The 21,254-nt window shown below is 40.3% G+C and overlaps 1 protein-coding gene across 2 annotated transcripts in view; it reads left to right on the top strand.

The window, feature by feature from the left end:
* KLHL1 (kelch like family member 1) overlaps positions 1-21,254 on the top strand; it is a 264,033-nt gene that overhangs the window by 37,866 nt on the left and 204,913 nt on the right. The gene's annotated exons all lie outside the window — the stretch shown is intronic.

Here is a 21,254-nt window from a genome sequence, read left to right as displayed (position 1 = left end):
CTTTTTAAGATACAGTTAGATAGCTAAGTAAACAATCAATCTGTGGATCAACTGTTCTCTCAGTTCAGCATATTTTCTCAGGAATCAGCATGATTCCTGCCATAACTGTAGTTAATGAACCAGTACTTCAAAGCCCTTCTGTTTATTGTTATTTTGGCCACTGGTAAGTAGGCCATTGCAACTAAAGCTTAACTGTGGCCAAATCTATCAAAAGAAAAAAAAGTCCATATAGTTGTATGTAGCCAGCAATGAACTTTACAGAAACTTAAAATCTTTTTCTGAAAGAATCAATTGCAGTTGATCAGCCCTGTATTTTTGCTGTTGCTGCTGTTGTTAGATCTATGTTGAATATTGATCACCGGTTAAGAGTGCAGATCTCAACCAGAAATTCAGTTTCATGTAACATAAATGCAGTTTTGTTTTAAAATAAGTTATCATTTTATAACTAGATCATATTAACAGATGTAGATAGTCATAAGTAATTTATGCTACTGCTTGTCCTCATCAAACTCATTACTTGCAAAGTCTTTCATCCCTCTCCCTAACCAGAAATATGAAAAATTCTCCCGAAAGGCCCTCCTCATATCTATTCCCTTCCCAACCCCCACCACTGAAATTTTCCTGTAGAAAGGTAATGAGAATAAGCTCACAGGATGTGATGAGAACAAGCTCTGGAGAACAAGCTCTGGCTTTGAATTGCTATTTCATCCAGAGTAGTTATTTCTCATGGTCAAAACATAATTTAAGTGCATGAAGTTCCCTGTGAAATAGCAACAGAGAACAGGGGAGAGTAGAATGGGAAGAAGAAAATAAAAATGACCTTTACAGAATATTTTTATAGAACTATCTTTCAACTCAAACAGAAAACGACCAATAGGTTATCTTAATATTCACACCTTACTTAACTTCATGAATGGATCTTCACAAAGGATCTTACTGTGAAGGTATATCTCATATTTTTGGGAGAAGGAAGATCAGGGACTGCTCCCTATGGGAAGGTGAACAGAGAGCCCAGGGTGACTGCAGCATGGACAGTGCCTCCACTGATCGGGTACAGCCCTACAGTATCTGACCACAGCAGACAGAGCCCAGAGCTGGTAACTGGGACTGTTGACATCCCTGTCACTGAAATCAGGAGTAAACCTCTTAACACCAATGTAGCATTAAGAAGCAGGCATTCTCTTTATTACACTGTTGGATGCACGGGGGATCGCTCCACCTAATGTGCATGCCACGTACAAAAATGACAGGGTTTATATCCAGTTATCTAATTAGTAACAATTAGTAAAAACATGCCTAAGTTTACACTCATTGGCTAGTGATAAACATGTCATTCATTACTGGTCAGTCGTATTTAAATTAACTCCGCTTGTGATGTAGATTAGCACGCATGCTCCTTACGGGTGGGGGGGGCAAGATTCTTCGGTCTTGAATTGAGTCGGTGGTCGTGCTTCCTCCGCCGCTTTTACCTTTCCCCTAGTTACGAAGGAGTTCTCCGGGTTTGGCTTATTTTGTAATTCAGTCAGCAGAGCCAGGGGGTACAATACTGATATTGAGGAACATCTTGCCCTTTTAGCACATATTGTTACTTGCTAATCTTTGGTGTCTAGGCCTGCTTGTCCTTGGTATGCAGACTTGCTCATCTCTGGTATGCAAGCCTGCTTGATCTAGCTGTACAAAGTTTACACAAAGGGGCCCTTCATCAAATTGTCTAAGTCTTTTGGTAACATCACCAACATGGCAAGCAATGAGCCAGGGCCAGGGTCCTTCTGGGGGATCAGGAGAAAAAGGAGACGAGGCCAGAGAAAGGAGACAAGGCTACAATATGGACAGCAGTGGAGTTTTCCTTTCAAAACAATTCAATTTCCTCTTTAACTATTTTAAAATATGAACTATATTCCTGCATGCCTGCAAAATCAGCAATAACTCAGGAAACTCAAATCAAGCATATTTGACCACCAGTCTCTATAGACATTAGAAGGAAGAATGTTGCCTTCCAGTTTTCATTCCCCCATGGAAATGGTCGTGAAAAGTGCTTGGGGGTCCTTCAATTTAGATATAGTCAGAGACACTAGAAAACTGCAGTGAGGAACTGCAGGCATATAAAGGAGGTTAAAGATATCCATGAAAAATTCTGAGCAGGATTAAGAAAAATAAGGAGACATTCTTCTAAAGATTAGGAAGAAAAGTAGTTTGCCAACAGTAGAACTCAGTATTGCATACTGAAAATACAACAATCTTATGCCTGATATGGTGCACTTGCAAGTTTTCTTTCATTGAAATGTTTCATGATTTGGTTTTAATTTGTGAGGATGTTAATAATGAACTATTAAAAGTAAATAATAGATAGCAGACATGTTAGCAATTTACACGTTTATTAAAAGTGAACTCCTTGAACTCCTTGAACAAATCTTTGAGTTAGTCTAACAAAAAATCAGAATGTTGAGGAAGATCCAATGGTCTAAAGAAAAGTTTGCTTCTTCTAATATTTAAAAAGGATGCTACAGGCTAACTAGCCTCACATTAACCTGAAGAAAATAATAGAAAAGTTGATATCGTAAGCACTATAAATGAATTAATGCAAAACAAAAGAGCTTCATGGAAGATAAGTCTTATCAAATCAATTCATTATCTTTGTTAAAAGCAAGAGATGGGTACAATCTTATAACTCACTAATACATTTTGACACCTGTAAAGTTTTATATTAGCCTTTCATAAGATTCTAATTAAAAAGAAAGTAGGTTTTTTTTACAGATAAATGAAGTATGAGTTACATTTATTTCATTTATTTCAGCTGCTCTAGACTTTATGCTGTCAACATGCATAAATATATAATTGGTCTTAAAGAAAATATATAAATAATTTCTTGATGTAATCTGCAAATGATTCAGAAATTACGGAATCTTACATAATAATTACCCAGTGATACAGATAAGTCAGCATCACTGCTAGTAATGGGATAATGCAAAGAGAATCTTTTGAATACAAGCTATTACAAGGTATCCGTATATATCTACTAAGAATATAAAATATATCCATAAGATAGGAAATAGCATCCTGGAAGATAAAAATCATTTAAAGAGAGGGTCAACATTTTGTGAATGCAGAAAGAAGAAAAGATTAAGTAAGAAAATAAAAAGAAAGTAAATACGTGACAATGATGAAACCTTCACAAGAACTACACATCCTGTGCTGGTATTCACTTTGAGAAAAGTATGGATCAGAAAACAAAACAAAGCAAAAAACTATAGAAAAAAGAATAATCTGGTAATTCTGCTTTAGAGAAAGTTAATAAACAGGGTAATTTATTTTCTTTACTGAAAGGGAAGATTGACAAAGGATCTGATCATGATCCAAATATATGAACACAGGAAAGCATTTTCTTACGGTACCCTAGTCTTTCGTTAAGGCAAAAGCATTACCTTGCTAAACATATGATTTCTGACTTTCTGGGTTTCAGGACTGAGACTTGAGCTGCCTTGTAAATCCTTAATCCTTTCTGATCAAGCAAAATACATAGGAATATTATTCACTTGAAGCACGTGGCTGTTCCTACTGAAGTCAATGGAGTTCTCGTGTGTATTTTTCCAGATGACTGCGGTGAATTCAGTACTAGGCTGCTGCATCATGCCCTTCTTCATCATGTAATGTATTCATATATGCATGGCCGCATACTTCTTCATGTATGCTGGGGCTGTTTCTGCCTCTGTTGCTCTCAGGCATGTTGGTAAATACATATTTAATGGCAGCCTACTGTACCTTTGACTTAGTAAAAAGTTTCTTCCAGGGATATTGGTAACAGTTTGGACTCTTGAACACATTCAAGGAGGCACAATCAAGGAGGCTGGTCTGAACCAGCTCAGAATCTCCTGACAAATGTGATATTATCTACAGGTATGGATTAATAAATATTTTGGAGATAATAGTATTTTTTTAATTTATTTCTTTTTTTGCATAATGTGGCAACAATTTCGTTGTTTTGGTTTTGCGTTTCTGATGCCAACAAATTCCACGTATATTGAAAGTAAATAGTATTTGTAATCCAATAAAATGTATTAAGTGAGGGAGGAAACAATGTGAAAAGATCCCTCTTCCCCCTCCCCCCTTCCCTCTGTCACTGTTGACCTACAGTCTTTTAGAGGAAGCCAGGAAGTTTCTTGAGTAGCATCCCTTAAATAACATAATTATACTGACTGGTAGAGGTATGAGCTCTGAGGTGTGTTAATATTATCTGATTCTGCCTTGTCTCCAGACAAACAAAGGAATGTGGAAAGGGAAAGAAGAAAAAACAGAGAGAGGACAATTTATACTTATCTCTGATTCTTGTTATTGATTTACTGGGAGACCATAATTCTAATGAAAAGCATGAGTCTCAAGCCACTGTACTTTAAAGGGTTTTACTTCAGTGACTCTAGAAAAATATTTAGCTAAGCTTATTTATTCTTACTTGGTTATAGTTAGCTTTGTGAAATATAAGATTTAGATGAAAAGAAAGAATAGTTCTGTCATGGAAACATTGTATTAATACACAGGAGATTTAAGTTCAGTTTTTGGCTTTACCTCAAGCTTTCATTATGATTTTGTGGACAAGTCACTTAATCTCAAAGCTTCCACATGATCTCTAATATAAAGATATTCTCATTTTCTTTGTATTATGCTTCAAGGATGGTATTATTCTAATAGTAAGTGACATTTGGCTCTTTGAGAATAGTTTTTGATGTACCAATTACGGCAAAAAATGTAATTCTGCATTGTTGTAAACTCTTTAATTTTGGTAAGCTGTACTATTACTAAAAAAAAAAAAAAGAAGTAAAAAAATTACTGGAAAAGGATAGTTCTGTAAGAAGCAGGGGCAAACTGATAGTTCCTTCTTTTCATATTAGAGGATTTCCTTAGGATACAGCTATGAATACTGATGTGTAGATGCAGTTAGACATTCTTGTTTCTTCTCCAGCTGATGTGTTAAAACTTGTTTTAAGGAGAGGGAGAACTTGAATCCATAAGATAGTGGCATCGTGATTTCTGTGAAGTACTGGTTAAAGTGTTAATTATAACAGTGTAACTGAACACTGAGAAAGATAATTAAGTCATTATGCAGCCAAAACCAATTTCTCACAATAAAGTTATCAGTTTAAATTGCATTCAGTCATCTTTTACTTACTTGAATTTGTCGTTACTCTTTATAACATATAAACAAATCAGCAAAATATAGTAATTTTCAAATATGACAGAGAATGAAAGTCTGGTACCAGTGAAACTGAAGTCAGTGATTAAACATAACTGAAGGATACTCTGTCATAATTTTTAAGTGCTGTACACTGACCTACTTTTTGGCTGTGTATTGTATGAATTTGTCTAATTACTGTTTACCCCAGACAAAAACAAGCAAGAAAAGGAAAAACTGGTGCAACATAAACTGCTTCCTTGCTCATATTGGAGAAACAAGACAGAGCAATTCAAGACCCACCAAAAGACACTGGAAGGATATGGAAATCTGCTTGGATTGAGAGAGATGCTTGCAAGTGTTGACTGTTTATAACTCCTTTTCTTCATCTAAATTTTTGTTTCCTTTGTTAAAGGGTTTTCTTTGTTTGTTTAAAAAACCTAGGTTTTGGGGGTTTTTTTGTTTTATTGTTTTGGCTTACAAAACTGTTTTTTGATTTAAAAAGGCACATTTCAATCAATGGGGAACACTGCTCAAACCTCACCTCCTCCAAAGAGCAGTGTTTAGTTCAGTCTGAACAAGAGCGCTTCATAAAGGCATGAACTCAGACACCCTGAGGGGTGCATCCAAAGAGATCATGAAGAGAAGAGATGCAGCTCTTCTGCTAAACCATGTCATTCAACATTTATGCCAAAACATAATTGTTTATTTTGTTTTTCTAGAGTATTCACTGATGTGTTAAAACAGAACCTTGAATTATTTGCATTCTGCCAAGGAATTGTAAGATTTTGAAATAGTTAATTCTACAGCAGTAAGCAAGTAATATGAGGTAGTTTAATAAAAAGAAAAGGGGAAAAAAAAAGAGAGATGTTTCAGCTGTGCTGAAAAGTAAATACTAAAGCCATATCTGCTGAAGGGCAGATAGCTTTGAAGAAAAATAATTGCAAAAAAAGTGTCTGTGGTTAAAGGGATTAAAATACATTTAAATACGTGCAGTATATTAAACAATAGATGTGTCTTTCCAACATTTGTAAAAGGAGTTGGATTAATTGTTTCTGTCAAAGATATGTTTGCTATTGACAAGATGGTACAGAACAGCTTAAAGAGCTTTCAGAGATTAATTGTGAATACAAGCTTGAATCCTTTAGAATATACAGCTCATCAATATACATAAAATGAATGCGCAAAACAAACATCTGTTAAAAACACATAAAAAGCTTGGGGAAAATTAACCCAGTCAACTGATGGCTAAGTCTTTATTTCTACAGAGCTTAAAGGGGGGGGGGGGGGGGGGGGGGGGGGGGGGGGGGGGGCACACTGTTTCAGGTCCTTGGTCTTGAAATGAAGCATCCCAAAAAACCATGTTATTATCATTATTTTTTGTTTTCTGCCGACAATAAGTTTGGCATTGTATACCTTAAAATCTCAAGACAAAATGTAAACACAGAGTTGGTGAAAATGCACTGCAATAATAGTTTCATTTAGAAACCTTCAACAATATGTTTAGGAAGGAGAATTTATGTTGACTCAAGACAGTCTTTCAAGTGATTATAGTTTGGAAATGTATAGTGAGCAAATGTGGTGTGAAGTACACTGAAATAGGCCTTATGCTCTTTGTCCATTTATAATGTAGGAGAATTATGAATGGACAGCAGTATAAGATCATTCCACAGAACAGATACTGTTCTTATTCAGATAGATATAATATCACTTATGCATAACATTAAATTTCAAGCTTAAGAAAGCATCAAGCCACTAACTGGAATTCTTTCTCCTAGCTGATCTTCTCTAAAGCCATAACTGACACATTTCAGTTACATGATAAGGTGTCATGGTTTAACCCCAGCCAGCAGCTAAGCACCATGCAGCCGCTCCCTCACTCTCCACCAGCTCCCAGTGGGATGGGGAGGAGAATCGGGAAAAAAAGGTAAAACTCATGGGTTGAGATAAGAATGGTTTAATAACTAAAGTAAAATATAATACTTACAATAATAATAATAATGAAATATTATAATAATAATAATTGTAATGAAAAGGAATATAACAAAAAAAAAAGAGGGGAAAAAAGAAAAAAGGAAAAAAAAACCCAGTGATGCACAATGCAGTTGCTCACCACCTGCTGACCAATGCCCAAGCAGCAATCCGCGCCTCCCAGCCAACTCCCCCCTGTTTATATACTGGGCATGATGTTCAATGGTATGGAATACCCCTTTGGCTAGTTCAGGTCAGCTGCCCTGGCTGTGCTCCCTCCCAGCTTCTTGCACACCTGCTTGCTGGCAGAGCATGGGAAACTGAAAAATCCTTAACTTAAGATAAGCGCTACTTAGCAACAACTAAAACATCAGTGTGTTATCAACATTATTGTCACACAGCACTGTACCAGCTACTAAGAAGAAAATTAACTCTATCCCAGCCAAAACCAGGACAATATCCACCCCTTATTCTATACCATTTACATCATGCCCAGATCCCATGCTTTCTGATACATTTCCAATTAATCACCACCACTTTTCCTGTCTTTTAATATATACATACAGATATCATCCCTGCAGTCTATGGGCCATCTCTATCAAATGTCTGTTGAGTTCATTCAGTCCATGACTTTGGGGTCCATCTGTCATAACAGTCTGTCTGTACAGGAGGGATGGTGCAAAGTCCACTCAGTCAGCAGAACAGAATTGGGCTTCGGTGTGGTGCGGCGGGCGGGTGACATAGAGCACAGCAGGAGGATGGTGTGTAGTGTTGGATTGTTGCATGCTGAAGTCAGTCCTGGTTCCATCACTACTGCACTTCGCTCAGTTTTATCAAAGTTCATTCTTTATTAATCTAAGAAATTCTTACTATAATACCATTAATATAGCATATAACAGTTACAATAATGATGACATACAGTGGCGGGATTATATAGCAATCAACACAATACAATTTGATCTATTGGCTGTTCTCACCTAAAATTAAATCCCCTTGAGGCACACATTGGACTTCCCCATCCTTCTGCATCACCCACCAAGTGCATCCAGGTCCTTGAGCAAAAGCAATCCCACGAATGGGTTTGCCTTTGCCTCAGGCAGGAGTAAGCCAGACTGTTTTCCCTAACATATTTTTTATCTGCACTACAGGGACTTTATCCCCTTCTACAGTACGTAAAAGTTCTGATTGGGCAGGGCCAGCTTGATTGACAGATGCTCTAGTGTTGACTGACCAGGTGGCCTTTGCTAAATGTGTATCCTAATGTTTGAAGGTCCCACCACCCATTGCTCTCAATGTAGTCTTTAACAATCCATTGTATCGCTCGATTATTCCAGAGGGTGGTGCATGATAGGGGACGTGATATACCCACTCAATGCCGTGCTCTTTGGCCCAGGTGTCTATGAGGTTGTTTTGGAAATGAGTCCTGTTGCCTGACTCAATTCTTTCTGGGGTATCATGTCGCCATGAGATTTGCTTTTCAAGGCCCAGGATAGTGTTCTGGGCAGTGGCATGGGGCACGGGATATGTTTCCAGCCATCCAGTGGTTGCTTCCACCATTGTAAAGCACATGGCACTTGCCTTGGCGGGTTTGTGGGAGTGTGGTATAGTCAATCTGCCAGGCCTCCCCGTATTTATATTTCAGCCATCGTCCTTCATACCAAAGAGGCTTTAACCGCTTGGCTTGCTTAATTGCAGCGCATGTTGTACGTTCATGGATAACCTGTGCAATAGTGTCCATGGTCGGGTCCACCCCTCGATCACGAGCCCATCTGTATGTTGCATCTCTTCCCTGATGGCCTGAGGTGTCATGAGCCCACCGAGCCATAAATAATTCACTCTTATGTTGCCAATTCAGATCTACCTGAACCACTTCAGTCTTAGCAGCCTTGTCTACCTGTTGGTTGTTTTGATGTTCTTCAGTGGCCTGACTCTTAGGTACATGAGCATCTACATGATGTACTTTCACAAGCAGGTTCTCTAGTCAGGCAGCAATATCTTGCCACAATGCAGCAGCCCAGATGGGTTTACCTCTGCGTTGCCAGTTACTCCGCTTCTGTTGCTGCAACCACCCCTACAGAGCATTTGCCACCATCCATGAGTCAGTGTAGAGATAAAGTATTGGCCATTTTTCTTGTTCTGCAATGTCCAAAGCCAGCTGGATGGCTTTCACCTCTGCAAACTGACTTGATTCACCTTCTCCTTCTGCAGTTTCTGTGACTTGTCGTATAGGACTCCATACAGCTGCCTTCCACCTTCAATGCTTTCCTACAATGTGGCAGGACCCATCAGTGAACAGGGCATATTGCCTCTCATTTTCTGGCAGTTTATTATACAATGGGGCCTCTTCAGCACGTGTTACCTCCTCCTCTGGTGATATTCCAAAATCTTTGCCTTCTGGCCAGTCCGTGATTACTTCTAGAATTCTTGGGCGACTGGGGTTTCCTGTTCAAGTCTGTTGTGTGATCAGTGCAACCCACTTACTCCACATGGCATCAGTTGCATGATGCGTAAAAGGGACATTGCCTTGAACATCCATCCCAGCACTGGCAGTCAGGGTGCTAATAGGAGCTGTGCTTCAGTACCAACCACTTCTGAGGCAGCTCGAACTCCTTCATACGCTGCCAATATCTCCTTTTCAGTTGGAGTATAGCGGGCCTCGGATCCTCGATGTCCCCGACTCCAAAACCCTAGAGGTCGACCTTGGGTCTCCCCGGTTGCTTTCTGCCAGAGACTCCACGTAGGGCCATTCTCCCTGGCTGTGGTGTAGAGCACATTTTTAACATCTGGTGCTGCCTGGACTGGCCCAAAGGCTACTGCATGAACAATCTCCTGTTTAATTTGTTCAAAGGCTTGTTGTTGCTCAGGGCCCCATTTAAAATCGTTCTTCTTCTGGGTCACTTGATAGAGAGGGTTTACAATCAGACTGTAATTTGAAATATGCATCCTCCAAAAAAACCCAAATGCCTAAGAAAGCTTGCGTTTCCTTTTTAGTAGTCGGTGGAGACATAGCTGCTATTTTGTTGATCACATCCATTGGGATGTGACAAAGTCCATCTTGCCATTTTATTCCTGAAAACTGGATGTCCTGTGCAGGTCCCTTCACCTTACTTTGTTTTATGGCAAAACTGGCTTTCACAAGAATTTGGATTAGTTTCTTCCCTTTGTCAAAAACCTCTTCTCCTGTGTTGTCCCATATGATAATGTCATCAATGTATTGCAGGTGTTCTGGAGCTTCACCTTTTTCCAGTACATTTTGGATTAGTCCATGGCAAATGGTGGGGCTGTGTTTCCACCCCTGGGGCAGTCGATTCCAGGTGTACTGAATGCCCCTCCAAATGAAAGCAAACTGTGGCCAGCACTCTGCTGCCAAAGGGATTGAGAAGAACACATTAACAATATCAATTGTGGCGTACCACTTGGCTGCCTTTGACTCCAGTTCGTATTGAAGTTCTAGCATGTCTGGCACAGCAGCACTCAGCAGCAGCGTGACTTCATTCAGGCCACGATAGTCCACTGTCAGTCTCCACTCTCCATTAGACTTTTGCACTGGCCAAATGGGGCTGTTAAAGGGTGAGCGAGTCCTGCTGATCACTCCTTGGCTCTCCAATCAATGAATCAGCTTATGGATGGGAATCAGGCAGCCTCGGTTGGTGCCATATTGCCACCGGTGCACCATTGTGGTAGCGATTGGCACCTGTTGTTCTTCAACCCTTGGCAACCCCACAGCCGAAGGGTCCTCAGAGAGTTCGGACAAGGTGGACAACTGTTCAATTGCCTCCGTCTCCAAGGCAGCTATACCAAAGGCCCACTAGTACCCTTTTGGGTCCTTGAAATACCCTCTCCTGAGATAATCTATGCCAAGGCTGCATGGGGCCTCTGGGCCAGTCACAATGGGGTGTTTTTGCCACTCATTCCCAGTTAGGCTTATTTCAGCCTCCAATACAGTTAGCTGGTGGGATCCCCCTGTCACCCCAGAAATACAAATGGGTTCTACCCCTTTATAGCTTGGTGGCATTAGGGTACACTGTGCACCGGTGTCCACTAGAGCCTTATACTCCTGTGGGTCTGATGTGCCAGGCCATCGGATCCACGCAGTCCAGTAAACCCAGTTGTCCCTCTCCTCCACCTGGCTGGAGGCAGGGCCCCTCTAGTCCTGGTCATAGGATTCTCCACTTACTTTTGGTAAAAATGGATTAGAATTCCTTCTCATAGGATCAGCAGTAAGATTAGCCCTTCCACTCTGTCTGCCACACTGCTCACACTGCCCACTGGAGACTGGAGAAGCAATTTTCCTGGAAGAACCCTAATTTGTGATTGCTTTTCCTTGCAATTCATGTACTCATGCATCTAGGACAGAGGTAGGTTTGCCATCCCACTTCATCATATCCTCTCCGTGTTCAGGCAGGTAAGACCACAGGGTACCCCGTGGTGTGTACCTTCCATCTCCTCTCTCTTGAGCAGAGGGACGCTTATTTCTAATAGCTGAGATATTGATCTGTACAGGTGGGAGGCAGAACTTATCCTCAAATCGCTGGAACTCCAAATCGCTGGAAATTTCTCGGCTAGTATGTCTGGCAGTTTCTCCACAGCCAAGATGAGGGAGGAAGAGAGACTTTCTTCGTATTGCTGGAGTCGGCCAGCCAATTCATCCACCATTGGTCCCTCTTCATCTTTCCAGTCCAATACTGCCAGTGAGTTGGCATAAGATGATGGTGCGCTCTCTGTAAACTTCTGCCACATGGGTTGTGTGAAGTGGATTTCATCTGGATCTGTGGGTAACTGTGCATTGTCCGGGTTATAATAAACCATCTCCCGCATGGCTAATTCCCTCAGGTACTGGATACCTCTCTCCATGGTAGTCCACTTGCTTGGATGACATACAACGTCTTCCTTGAAGGGATACCTTGCCCTCACACCTGACAGAAGTCACCTCCAGAGGCTGAGGGCTTGTGGCTTTTTTCCAATCACTTTGTCAATGCCTCCTTCCCTAGAGAGGGATCCCAGTTGCTTGGCTTCGCTATCCTCTAATTTCAAGCTACTGGCTCCATTATCCCAGCATCGGAGCAGCCAGGTGATAATGTGCTTGCCTGGACGACAGCTGAAGTCTTTTCGCATATCTTGCAGCTCACTCAGGGATAGGGATTGGGTGATTATCTCCGGTTCTGCCTCTTCCTCCTGTTCTGGTGATGACCCTGGTTCACCTTCATCCTTTGTTAAGTGAGCTGGTTTTTTTGAGTATTTCTTCTTCTGTATAGGGGTGACTGATACCGGCATGTGTTGGTTCTCTGGTTCAGCCGCAGTGTCTGTCATGAGGGTCGGAGTGGCTGCAGTGCCTGTTGCTGGGGCTGGAGTGGCTGCAGTGCCTGTTGCTGGGGTTGAAGTGGCGGCAGTGCCTGTCATTTTGTTGTCAGATCCAGAGACCTTCTCTTTCCCTTAAGGGTACTGAATAGAGTTGAACAGGGCTTGGCTGGCATGGGCCAGGCCCCAGCACATTGCAGTGATTTTTGTCTCCCTGGAATTGTCAGAGTGACAGCATATTTTTTCCAAAGGTTCTACTAGTTTTTCAGGATTCTGCATTTGTTCAAGGGTGAAGTTCCAAAACACTGGAGGTGCCCACCGTCCTAGGCATTTGCCCATGCTACCCCACACACCCTGCCACTCATAACTCTCCACCCTTGGGGCAGATCTCTGGGTGATCCTCTTAAATAGTTGTTTAACCTTGAACAAGACCTGAACTACATTCAGGAACAATTTAGTTCCTAGCAATAGGACCATGTTAGTTTCAACATTCCAAGGATATTCAAAATTTTCAAAATTCTCAAGTGCTACTGTAATTAGCCTGGAGGAGAAGGGGAAGGTGAAGGAAGGTGTCTCCCCCATAGATTGGCTGTCCGACGAGAAAAGGTAAAGGGTGTAATTATTAATTGTTTCCGCTAGATAGCTCCCCAAGTACGGAGATAACAGCAATGCTGAGTACAAATATCGGATTAGTCCCACAACTGATAATTTTATCATACCATAAACCAGTGTTACATAGCACAGCAAAGCGAAAACCTTAATCCACATCCCATGGGTGATAAGTAGCAGCACAGGGACTATATACAGCAAGTGAGGTGATACATAATACAACTCTAAGAACAAGCGCCACAACTCTAAGAGCCAATAAATCAACATTGTGACCAGTGACTATTAAACTAATATAATGAATGCTTATAACAAATTCGTATTAACACGCTCTGGTCAGACCTGTCGTTATCTCAACCCTTTGGGCCCCACGTTGGGCACCAAAAAGGACCGTTGTGGTTTAACCCCAGCCAGCAGCTAAGCACCACACAGTTGCTCTGTCACTCCCCCCCTCTCCCAGGTGGATGGGGATGAGAATCAGGGAAAAAAGGTAAAACTCGTGGGTTGAGATATGAACGGTTTAATAACTAAAATAAAATATAATACTAACAATAATAATAATGAAATATAATAATAATTATAGTAATGAAAAGGAATATAACAAAAAAAAGAAGAGGGGAAAAAGGAAAAAGGAAAAAAACCACAGTGATGCACAATGCAATTGCTCACCACCTGCTGACCGATGCCAGAGCTGCGATCCACCCCTCCTGGCCAACTCCCCCCTGTTTGTATACTGAGCATGACATTCTATGGTATGGAATATCCTTTTGGCTAGTTCGGGTCAGCTGTCCTGGCAATGCTCCCTCCCAGCTTCTTGTACACCTGCTTGCTGGCAGAGCATGGGAAACTGAAAAATCCTTAATTTAAGCTAAGCGCTACTTAGCAACAACTAAAACATCAGTGTGTTATCAACATTATTCTCTCACTAAATCCAAAACACAGCACTGCACCAGCTACTAAGAAGAAAATTAACTCTATCCCAGCCAAAACCAGGACATAAGGCATAGTCAATGATGCATAGAGATTGCTTCCAGCTCAGAATAGTGTGTAATCAAAAGAATAAAAAGCTTTCCTGGGCTGGACAGCTATAGGTACAGAACCCCGGGTTCTGGGTACAGGACCCAGATCTCCCACTGTCTGAACAGATTCCTCTTACCCTGAGCTATTAAGGACTGTTACTCTTCCCGAAGGCAAGTAAGTAGATAAATAACTCCAGAATGAGTATGTGTCTCTTCATCTCTGTTTTATACTTGTGCTAGTCTGCAGTCGTGAGGGAGGCTTTTCCAGTCATACAGTATAAGGAAATTCAATCTTATTCCTTTCATTGGTATTCCCTTCTGGCTTGATTAGGTGTCCCAGCCTCCGGTACCTTGGCTGTTATGAAACAAACAAGGTTTTTTGTCTTTTACCACTCCACCTATAGGAAAATTAGGTGCACTGTATTAATTTCATTTCTGGAATTAATAGGCATTCTGTTAGGCATCTCGTAATATCTGTGACTGTAATGAACTCTAATTTAGGCTTATATCCCTTGGATTTTGTTCACCCTGAAGCAGATTTTACCTGGCATTATTTTCTTCCCAGTTGTAGCCCTGTTCAGCTAATCAAGGATGAACTGATAAAAGGTTACAATATCTGCTATCTTGGTTCTTAAAATCTGCTAGATCTGTTGTTTTATAGGTGAATCGCCCTGCCTTGTTGTGCACATTTGCAAAATTTAAATAAGAGCTAAGTCACTGCTGAGACAATATTTCCAGGAGTAAAGAGAAAGGGTAAATTTATGTTTGTTTCGGCGGTTGCCAGGGCATGGCAACAAACAGCTGTTAAGATGATTAGGGGCCATTTCATATACCACGTTTCATCTGTGAATTACTCTCCATTTGGACAGCATAATAGAGCTTGATGAGAAGGCTGTATTGGCTCTGTTTCTGTGTCTCTTAGGTTTAAAGGGTTTAAAGCTCTAAACTAGAGAGTGTTATAATTTGGGGTTAGGAATTTATCAGTGTGAACTGGAATTGAATTAAGGTGCAAAGCTAATCTTAAAATATAACATAAATGTACTCTTCTGTTGCATTTGGTTCCGACAGCACAATAGCTGATGGTTTGGTACTACAAGTACTATACCATGATTAATGTGTGTATGTATTCAAAACATAGTTAGGACAATAAGCACCTTTTCATGGTAGGCAGGTTTGGGTTTTTTTTTAATTGGAAAAGACAGGGATTTTGTTTTGGTTGAGTTTTTTAATCTTTTTTTTTTTCCTTCAAAACAATAGCTTATATTTCCAAGCATATTTTTTTTATTATAAAAGCCACCAGCAATTGAATGCACATCCATTTTGTCTAAGAGTAGGAATGTTTTGTGTATAATTGTTTTTTCATGCCAAAAGCTTTAAATAGATTAAGTAATTCTATCATCCTTTTAAAATGAAGTCAAATCCTTTTTCAAGGATACAAAGTGAATTAATTTAAAAAGTAGAATGTACTTCACAGTAGTACAAAATTGTACATACCCCACAAGTTATCCTGCTGGATTTGCAACTCTGACACATTGGAATTTTGCTTGTGTGTTGGTATTACAGTTATGCAAAAATCTATTCTGAGTCTGCCCTTTTTAAATTATTCCATGAATCTACATGTAAAATATACCTGTGCTAATGAGTAAGGACTGACAGTGAAATGTGCATATTGGATTGTAAAGGAAAACCTTGCTAGATGGATTAACGTTATGGGCTCTGAGAAAATGTGAGTCCTTCCTTTCCCCTTGCTAATAACAGTAGCATTCTCTTTTTCCCTGTCCTTCTTGGAGAACTTCCCTGGGTGAAGAATGACAGTGTGCCTGTAAAGAAGTGTGAACACTCAAGTATCAGACTATTTTTACCTAGGACAGAGTAAATAAACTAATCTAAGTCTTTTAATGTGATTTAAATGCTTTGATTTTTTTAAATATTATTTTCCATACATTGTTTGTATTATTGTTCTTTAAATTAGCTCCTCGGCTTAATGTACTTAAGCTGTTAAAAGTCTGCTTGTAGGCTTTGAAGCTAGTTTGTCTGTAACTCAGAATAATCTGCCAGGATGTTTGAACACATGGGCTTTCAAGAATACACAACATGACAGTTCAGACAAATCCTTTTTCTTTCAGTAACACACCCTCAAAGAACTTTCAAAATACAACCCATCCTGCTGTCAAAAAACCAAACCCTATTGCTTGTCATCTCAAGCCGTGCTGAAACATGGAGTCAATGTTTTAACTATTACAAGGCTTTGCAAGACAAGACAAATGTATTGTTCCAAGTATAATTAACACATATAGCAGTTTAATACTATAATTATTAAATTTGTTCATCAAAACTATGCTAAGAAAAAGACTGTCATTAAAAGAAATACCACTCGTATCTTATTTAAATCTTTTTTCAAAAACATCACATGCTAATAAGTTAATTGCTTCTGGGATCTTTCATTTAACATGTTATTTGAAAATCACGTTAAAATATAAAGGCCAATTCAGTAGATACCTTTTTGCTTTCTGTGTGATCTGTGATGAACTTGGGATTCAGTGGGGAATAATAGCATCTGGCTAAGCCTGTACTATAAACAACACAGACCAAGACACAAGCTTAAGCAGCTTCCCATCACCTATGCCATTTAGCTGCTAGCAAATGTCATGATGTACGTTTGTCCCAGTGTCTGGGCACGATCTAAGAAATAGCACAGCCCAGGGATGGTTCCTGATAGGGATAATCACCATGTTTTGGGGCAGGAAGATTTTAGCACAGTGGGTATCAGCTATACCAAAGACGAGTTCTGATATGTTTTGTTTACTAGTACAGATGAAGCTATTGTAATTTATTACATTTGGTTACCTAAGTTAGATTATTTACAGAAAAGACAGCGTTGTGCTAAACTCCAAACACCAACTGGTTCATTCTGGCATTTATTGCTTCATCTTTTATTGACCAGGTAGTGGATTTTTGGAAATACCACTCCATATGTTGATGATGCCATTTCTGCATTACTAAAATGCAGTTAATAATGAAAGCATCCTTTTAAGACCAGTGATGCTGAATATGCAAAATATATCTAGATAATACTTGATTTTCATGGAAATATTAGTTTGGTAGGAGTAAATTAGTAAGAAGGGTCATATAAAGTCATGATGTGCTACACTAGTGTTATCCTTTTAATCTCTTTTAGTTTCAAGTGTAAGAAAATTAGAGTAGTCAGTTGCTTAAGTATTTATGTCTTTCCTAAATGTATCACATATGAAAATGCATTATATGAAATTATATGCATTTTTTTCATTTTTCACTAATAGGTGAGCAAAAATCTCTGGTTGAGAATAGCTTGACATAAAATCCAATCTAGATAATGCTACCATGAGTTCATTAGCTGAACTTGGCTGAACTGATGTACAGTGGTACTGGTATCTTCTGAGAACTAATGTCCTAACCATACAATCCTTGAGATCCATAATAGCATCTTGAACTGTACCAGGAATTCAATAGGCAGACGATGCAGTTCACAATGCAGTTGGGTCACAATGTACTGTGCATCCTTGGAAGTTTTTTCTTTCCTTTCAAAGCATCGTTAAGAATAACTTAATACAGCTATCCAGTCTAGAGGAGGTCACAAAGCCATGCTCTAATCTGACATTTATGGTCATAATTATTGTGCAAAATGCATATGAAATAGGTGAACTTAGCCGTGAATCACTTGAAACTTCACAGACTATCACTGACCTTATTGAATTCCTCCTGCACGTTTAACTCAGCAATACTGCTAGCACTATTAACAGTACTTGATAAAATTTTACTTCTGTTCCTTCTTTTTAATTGCACTGATCATCTTTTGTCTTAAATTTAAATTTAGCAGAATAATTTGCGATACCAATGACAATTAGAAAACAAAAATCTGATATGCAAAAACTTTTGCTGAGTGAATTGTATATATGTGTCTGTGTATGTACGTGTGTACACATATATACATATGTGCACATGTATATATAAATACGAAAACACACACATACAAAATGTGTATGTATTATACACACACAAATATATAAACATACATGTTATCAACATATGTAAAATTAACAACAAATGCCTCATGGATAAGAGTCAATGGAAAACACCAGAAGATAAAGTGTTCAGGCTCACCAGATGCACCAAGGTCTGCTCTCTCTCCATTCAATAGTTTGTCACAAGTGTGGAAAATGAAAGGTACAAGGCTAGGTTTCTACCTTTCTTTTAAGAAAATGCAGCCTGTAGCTTCCACGTCTCAAGACATCACCAAAGGACTGTAAGAATGATGTTAATGCTATATTGGTAAATCTTTTCCTCTTTTGCATGAGGAACTTCATTAAGTATAATATGAGGAAATCTGGCTTAGCCTGATGATGAGTGCATTTGTTCCTGAGGGACAAGCACTCTTTTGTGGTCCTTTTTCCACTAATAGGTGTTGATGTATTTTTTCAGTAACTTTTTGATGTGTCTTACATTAAGACTCTCTGGACTGGGGAACAAAATCAAGTTTCTGTTTCTCTGTGTGTGTGTGAGAGAGAGAGTGAGATGGTCTGTACCAGCAACTGGAGTGGGCTGTGACCTTGGCAGCATGTATGTCAGGCAGATGGAGTGTCTGAACCCAGCTGCTTGAGACATCCACCTTGTCCATATTGACCTCCATCCTGCTCAGCCAGAGAGGGGAGCAGGATGAGGCCTTTGGTGCTGTCTGTGTTCGTGTGGGTGCTCCGAGTGTCTGTCTGTGATCTGTGTGGCTGGCTATGCATAGATCTGTGTGTGGATATATATACATGTATATGTATATATGTGGTGTACGTGTGCTCTCTGTGCATGTGCCTGCTGGGAATACATCTTCTGCCTCGCTACTGGTTGCACCTGGGGGCACGGAGATGCAGCAGCCTGGCCTCTCTCAGAGTACTGGATCCACGCAGTATTTTCCCTAACACTAAGTAAGTAATTCCTCCTCCTCAGTGCCTTATAACAGAAACACAACCACTGCTGCATTTTTCAGTGCCTGCTTTTGTGACAGCCGTTGAAAAAAAAAAAATCACCAGGATCAGGCCAAGAATACTGAAGAACACATGAATTCTGGACTTGACCCCTCAACTGAGCTGGGCGTGGAACAGGTACATTAAAAAAAAAAAAAAGGAGGTTTAGAGGCCTAACAGTTTTGGCAGGTACTATGTGTTTGGATGTCTGTTTAAATAAGACTAGCCAGCCAACCCCTCAGCAAAATGAACAGCTGACAAACACCTCCGTTGTTAGAGCCTTTGCCCTAAATTAGTGACCACATAATCCATTTTTGAGTGTTTTGTATTTTCTCCTGTAAAGCTCTACGTGTTTTACATGGCCCTAAAATCCATGAGATGTCAGGATACAATTCTCAATGAATGGACTCAGTGGAGAAAATAGTACATCTCTGTCTCTGTTACTCAGGCATTCAGTTTGAGGCCTTTCAGGTGTTTATGGGTGCAAAGATCTTCTCATGAAGAGCTTATAAAGTGACTGTCACTGTAGGCTTCTAGTTTTTGGTCAAGGCATTTAGGTAGTACAACTGTGTTGAGTTTGTGTAGCAGGGGAGGGGCTACAGGGGTGGCTCCTGTGAGAAGCTGCTAGAAGCTTCCCCGGCTCCAAACTCGGACCCGCCTCTGGCCAAGGCCCAGCCCATCAGCAACGGTGGTAGCACCTCTGTGATAGCATATTTAAGAAGGGGAAAAGACTGCTAAGGTTGAGAGTAAAAAGGGTGGAGGAAGATGGAGGAGGAGGAGGAGGAGGAAGAGGAAGAGGAAGAAGAAGAAGAAGAAGAAGAAGAAGAAGAAGAGCTACAGTAAAAAGAGGAGAGGAAGAAGAAGATGGAAGAAGAAGAAGAGGACCTGCAGTGGAGAGAGGAGTGGGATGTGAGAGAAACAACCATGCAGACACCGAGGTCAGTGAAGAAGGTGAGGGAGGAGGTGCGCCGGAGCAGAGATTCCCCTGCAGCCCGTGGTGAGACGGCAGGCTGTCCCCCTGCAGCCCATGGAGGTTAACGGTGGAGCAGAGATTCCCCTGTAGCCCGTGGAGGACCCCACGTCGGAGCAGGTGGCTGGGCCTGGAGAAGGCTGTGACTCTGTGGGAGAGCCTACACTGAGGCAGTTCAGGGAGGACTGCAGCCCGTGGGAAGGACTCCTGTTGGAGAAGCTCGTGGAGGGCTGACCCCTGTGAGAGGGACCCCATGCTGGAGCAGGGGAAGAGTGTGAGGAGTCCTCCCCCTGAGGAGGAAGGAGCGGCAGAAACAACGTGTGATGAACTGACCGCAACCCCCATTCCCGCCCCCCTGCTCTGCTGGAGGGGAGGAGGTAGAGGAATCAGGAGCAAAGCTGAGCCTGGGAAGAAGGGGGAGCGGGGGAAGGTGTGTTTTTAAGATTTGGTTCTATTTCTCATTATCCTACTCTGATGTGATTGGTAACAAATTAAATTGGTTTATTTTTCCCCAAGTCGAATTTTTTTTGCCTATGACCATAATTGGTGAGTGATCCCTCCCTGTCCTTGTCTCGACCCACGAGCTTTTTGTTATATTTTCTCCTCCCCATCCCACCAGGGGGGAGGAGCGAGTGAGCGGCTGGGTGGTGGTTTTTTGCCAGCTGGACTTAAACCACAACAATAACATAAATTATTACTATTGTTAAAATCAAACCTAGATTAAAAGAAGAGCCATCTTCATATTTTTCATATATTTATGTGTTTAAGTATATCTAAAATATGTTTAAGATAGAAGAAGACAGAAAATAGAATCAAATTCTGTCAAGTTATTTTATAAAAAGACAGTTTTTGGCATTCAGGTTTAGGATATCTAAGAAGGTGCTTATTTAAAAGCATTGATTGAACCCTGTATTCCCCTACTCTTTTACAGTACTTCTAAGAAAAACATGATATATTTTCATCTTTTCTTGATCAAAAATTTTACTATGTATTTCTAGTTTAGTCTGTTTTACTAGTATTTCTTGTACTAATAGCACTTTTAGCAGCAATATTAAAAACAAACAGTAATATTTTGTCTAGTTTTCAATAAATATCATAAGTACAGTAGTGTATTGGTTTGAAATCTTCTTAATAAACTCAGTGTATATTGACAGCTTTCCATTAGAATTTTGAGTTTATCTTTTTACCAGGACTGCATTACAACATAATCAAAACATTTTTCCAAATTTGTGAGC

This window comes from Gymnogyps californianus, chromosome 1, assembly GCF_018139145.2.
Source record: "Gymnogyps californianus isolate 813 chromosome 1, ASM1813914v2, whole genome shotgun sequence".
Classification (NCBI taxonomy): domain Eukaryota; kingdom Metazoa; phylum Chordata; class Aves; order Accipitriformes; family Cathartidae; genus Gymnogyps; species Gymnogyps californianus.
Note: the sequence above shows the minus strand (reverse complement) of the source record. Positions and strands in the feature narration are given on the sequence as shown.